Source organism: Marmota marmota, unplaced genomic scaffold, assembly GCF_001458135.2.
Source record: "Marmota marmota marmota unplaced genomic scaffold, marMar, whole genome shotgun sequence".
Taxonomy (NCBI): Eukaryota; Metazoa; Chordata; class Mammalia; order Rodentia; family Sciuridae; genus Marmota; species Marmota marmota.
In genome coordinates, this window is record NW_026000241.1 from 30533842 (window position 1) to 30538940 (window position 5099).

The following is a 5099-nucleotide window of genomic DNA, read 5'->3' on the forward strand; positions in this document are numbered from 1 at the left end:
TTTTAATATTTGGATTCATCAGAGCTTGGTGCTGATAACGCCAAGGTTCGTTACCAGTACGGGCCACCAAATGCCACAGTCTGGCTGGGCACAATTCATGACCCACTTGTCAAGCAGGAACGAACTTTATTTTTAGCACACAGGCTGCACCACACAAGCTCTCCAGGAATTCCCGAGAGCTCAACCGCCACCACCGGCACTTCTGGCGAGCACTCTCAACTGGAACCTTTAGGTCATTTTCAATTTTCCCTCTAGTGAGGCAGATTGGCTGGGTCGAGTGGGCGGAGCCAAAAGAGGCCCCCAATGAGCAGCTCCGTGGTCTGAAAGGGCGGGGGAAATAGCCCAATAAGCATCACCACAGAGGAGCCAATCAGCTGGAAGTTTGCTGGGGCCCCTTCGGCTGCAGCTCTCAACAAGGTTGGACCAGAAATCAGAAGGCTTGGTAGGTTTTTGAGACTTTGTTTTTACCTTTAGAGTGTTCTAGTGCCTATCCATCTCCACTGTTTCTGATTTTTAAAAAAGTCAATTTCCTATATCATTATTCCATTGAATATGATTTTTCTATGACAGTATTCAATATATTTTCTTCATTTTTAATTTTTATTACTTTGATGATGATGTCCCCAGTTTTGGTTTTCCATTTTTTAAGTTCCTGAGAATTGCCAAGCATCTTATGTTTCTATGTAAATTATATTCTTTAAACTACAATTTGAAAAATTTAGCCTCTATTTATTTAAATATATAGAATATTTAAAATTTTCATTTTATTTACTAATCTCTTAGTTCTAGCATTTTATTTTGGTTTCTCTCATGGTTTTATTTTCTCTGTAAGATTTACTATTTGCTTTTAAATTTTTGAAGTGATTTATAGTAGCTGCTCTTTAGCAATAGTAATAGCTTACCACTTCAGGTCGTTTGAGTATATTAACTTCTTTAACCTTAAATTGTATTTTTTATTTCTTGTTTTTCAATTATACATGTCCTCAGTGCTTTCAGTAGTACCTGATTAAATCTCTTGAACAATCTCAAAAGGTATCCATCTCATGTCAAAAACCTTAAGTTTAGCTGGGCATAGTGGTATGTGCCTATAGTTGTAGCTACTGGGGAAACTGGACCAAGAGGATGGAATGACCAACATAAAAGACCCTGTCTCTTAAAATTAAAAAAAAAAACTAAATGATACAAAAATATTTCTTCTCATCATATCCCTTGGATTTTCAAAGTTGATTAATGTATAGTTGCTATTTGATACTTAATTAATTAGTATCAACATGAATTGTGATAGGATAATTAATACCAAGATGTTTAAATTCTCCTCAACCCCAGTACAATTTAAAAAGCTAAAAATTTAACCAAAATCTTCAGAGTGCATAAAATTAGTCAGCCATAATTTATTTTAAAAATTATAAAGTCAACAAGTAACCAATGTATTTTGTAAATATTTTATTAGGATTTAATAATATTGTGTTAGTAAAGCAGATGTTGCTGTATATTAAACTCACATATGTAAAATTTCCTAGATGAACAGTTTTCAGGATAAATGTACTTTCCACTGATATAAGCACAATTCTTGTTCTTCTTTTTCATCAATTGAACTCTGTAGAAATAACAACAGCTTTTAAAAATCAAGTTGTACAACCACAAGAATGGGAAGTTATACTCCATGTTTGTATGATATGTCAAAATCCATTCTACAGTCATGTATAACTAAAAAGAACAAAGTAAAAGAAAAAGAAAAGAAAAAATATATACTTTTTTACACTGGGCATGGTGATGCAGACTTGTAATATCAGCTACTCTGAAGGCTGGGCAGGAGGATCCCAAGTTCAAGGCCAGCCTGGGAAATTTTAGTGAGATCCTGTCTCAAAATAAAAAGTAGAATAAGGACTGCGGATGTAGCTCAGTGTTGAAACACCTCTGAGTTCATTCCCCCGTTCAAAGAAAGAAAGAAAGGAGGGTCTCCTTTAAATTCAGAAGAACCAATCACACAAACAGGAAAGCCTCAACTCAGGCCAATCTGAATTGACTGGAGGCTTCAGCAGTCTTCTCTTTGTGCCTTATACCTGCTCTGCACCGAGAACTCTGAGTGGGGAAAAGGTGGAACATGCTGAGAATATGGCAGTTTCCCTTGTCCATAGGAGATATTTTGAGAAAGGCTGAGTAGACAATAAACAAATGGAACAAATGAGAGTCCAAGTTATCTGCTGCCTCCTTCAGGAACATTCCCAACTCTGGACCCAAAAGACTCTTTCTGTCCCCTGGGCTCCACTAATGTTTACATACCTGAGACCAAGGCTCTTCACAGTTAGGTCCTTTCCCTGTTTTTTTTTTTTTTTTTTTTTTGGTAGCAAGGATTGATCCTAGGGGAACTTTACCACTGAGCCACATCCCCGGTCCTTTTTATGCTTTATTTTGAAACAGGGTCTTGCTAAGTTGCTTAGGGCCTCACTAAATTGCTGAAGCTGGCTTTGAACTCAGGATCCTCCTGCCTCAGGCTCCCAAGTTGCTGGGATTATAGGCATGCAGCACCATGCCAAACTAACTATTTCAGAAGAAAAAAGGTTTAAGAACATAAAAAGTATACGTATTTATGAGGTACTATGTGATGTATACCTTGTACACATCAAAACATATAGGATAAATTAAATGGGTAAAAAAAATCAAGGTATGGTGTATACAAATACTAATTTTATCTCAACAAACTTAGCAAAAATAATTACAAACCTAAAAGAATTTTAAAAAGCAAATAAAACAACAAATAAACTGATATAAGAAAAAATAATATTAAATTTTAATAAAATGTGCTACTGCTTTAAAAAAAAAGAAATCTATTCCAATTGTTTGAGTAAGCTACCAGAATCTCAGTACCAAAGTCTATCAATATAACACTCAAAAATGGAAATAAATGGGTTTAATCCATGCATGCCAAAATCTTGAATACAATATTAAGCTGAATCCATATGACTAATAAAATAATAATATATTAAAAAAAGAAAAAACACCCCACTGATTAATAGTCTTCACAAGTCTTACCTAACAGTAAGCCTCATGAAAAATATTAAGCACTATCTAATCCTATCCTGTTTATGTAATTAAAATTATGAATCAAAAACAAATAAAAGAACATGAGATAGGTTTATACATTTCTAAACTTATCTAAAACTATGCGCAAATTTTCTAAATCTAGTAAGTTAACAATGTTCCAAAATGTGACATTACTTAGAAAGGGCTAGCAACTTTTTCCCAATTATCTCCCATATGTTGCAGGTCATAAGTAAACACACACACACACACACACACACACACACACACAAACTACTCTCAAACAGTCCAATTTATCCAAACACTATACTTACTGACTTTCATTCATTTTGGTACAATTTTTCATTAACGGGAACCAATCAATTTCACACATTTTATGATCTATCCATCCCGACATTCCAAATGTTGATAAGAGATCCTATTGGAAAAACATTTCATAATCCATAAATGTTCATATATTACCATGTGTTCCTTCCTAACTCAGTAATTAGTGGTAAAAGTTCTCCCAAGAGCTTGCACACATTCACATAGTATTAATAGGCCCCACCTCAAGATAGTACTATTTGATTAGTTTGGTTTTCTTGCAGTGTTACATATTCTAGTGATAGAGTTTCTCTAAGTTTTCCTTGAGAAAACAAATTTGAAATAAAATATAATGCATCCTTGAGAACATTCAATTTGCCAAATTATAGTGTTCATCACTAATACTTCAAAACCAAATATGGTTACAATGTGAAAGAAAAGTAAGATTGTCTTCCCTACCAGCAATTCTTGGGTCTGTATCTTCAGAAGACGAGAATTCAGTTCTACACAGGCAGTGTAACTTTTAGGCCAGGTTTTGGTTTCATTGGAAACATGATAGTAACTATTTCCAAACCCAATCCCATTGTGAGAACTAAGATCACAGGAACATTCTAGGAAATATAAGCATATTAAATGGGTAATCAAGTCTATGAGTAACTTTTTATACAACTATAAAGTTCATGTGTTTGTAATACAGATGAATATTAGACTGTGCTGGTATTTTAGTCAGCTTTTTTGCTGCTGTGACTAAAAGATCTGACCAGAACAATTTTAAAGGAGAGAAAGTTTATTTGAGGGTTCACAGTTTCAGAGGTCTCAGTCCATAAGTCTGGCTCTACCCAATGCGACTCAAAGTGAAACTGAACATCATGGCAGGAGAGTGTGGCAGAAAAATTCATCTCACATCAAGATCCGGAAGAAGAAACAGAGAAACTACCCTTGCCAGATACAAATATATACCTGAAAGCCATGCCCAATTTCCACTTCCTCCACAACCTACCACTTCAGTTACCACTCAGTTAATCTCTATCAGGGAATTAATTCACTGATTGGATTAAGACTCTCACAACCCAATCATTTCTCCCCTGAACCTTCTTCTTACATTGTCTCACATGTGAGCTTTTGGAAGACACCTCACATCCAAACCATAACAGGTAGAGATAGAACCCATGGCTTCATCATCAAGGCAAGTGCTCTACCAGGGAGCTGCATCCCCACTGTAAGCACTTTTGTACCATTTTTGAGCAATCTTTGCACAATCCCTAGCTAACCATGATAAATAAATAAGAAATTTTGCTTATTTTGAAATTTCCATATGAAAATAATATAAAATATGGATTATAAGAAAACTACATATCAAATAATATTATAAGCATATTTGACATGATTAAAATGAGGTACACATATTTAAATGGCTAAACAATATATAATGTAAGCATAAAAACCAACTACTTAATGATTCCAATTCTGGTGGAAATTTTTTTATTAATAATCATTTTGGATATACAAAAAAATGCTATAATTTTGAAACTAATGCTCCAATCATTTATAAATAAACTTTTTGCATAGCTTCTTCATTTTGTAATTCTTATAACCATCAAAATACAGTTTAATGTTTTTTTTTGTCTTTTAGAAAGTTGATTGCATTTTCTTCTCTCTCTCTCTGAGGAGAGATGTTGGTCTGTATCCATCTCATCAAGGTTATTTCAATAACTATATATATATATATATATATATATATATATATATATATA

The 5099-nt window shown here is 34.0% G+C and overlaps 1 long non-coding RNA gene across 3 annotated transcripts in view; it reads right to left on the reverse strand.

Annotated features, from left to right (window-relative positions):
- Positions 1 to 1428: 1428 nt before the first annotated feature.
- The window catches only part of LOC125613732, a 17606-nt gene continuing 13935 nt past the window's right edge, over positions 1429 to 5099 (reverse strand). For 2 of the 3 annotated variants that reach the window (XR_007344291.1, XR_007344293.1), the window contains exons 6-8: positions 3805 to 3956; positions 3357 to 3460; positions 1429 to 1597 (exon numbers count right to left, since the gene is read on the reverse strand). This is a non-coding gene — a long non-coding RNA (uncharacterized LOC125613732). The remainder of the gene's footprint in view (positions 1598 to 3356; positions 3461 to 3804; positions 3957 to 5099) is intronic. The other variant, XR_007344292.1, reaches the window with a different exon arrangement.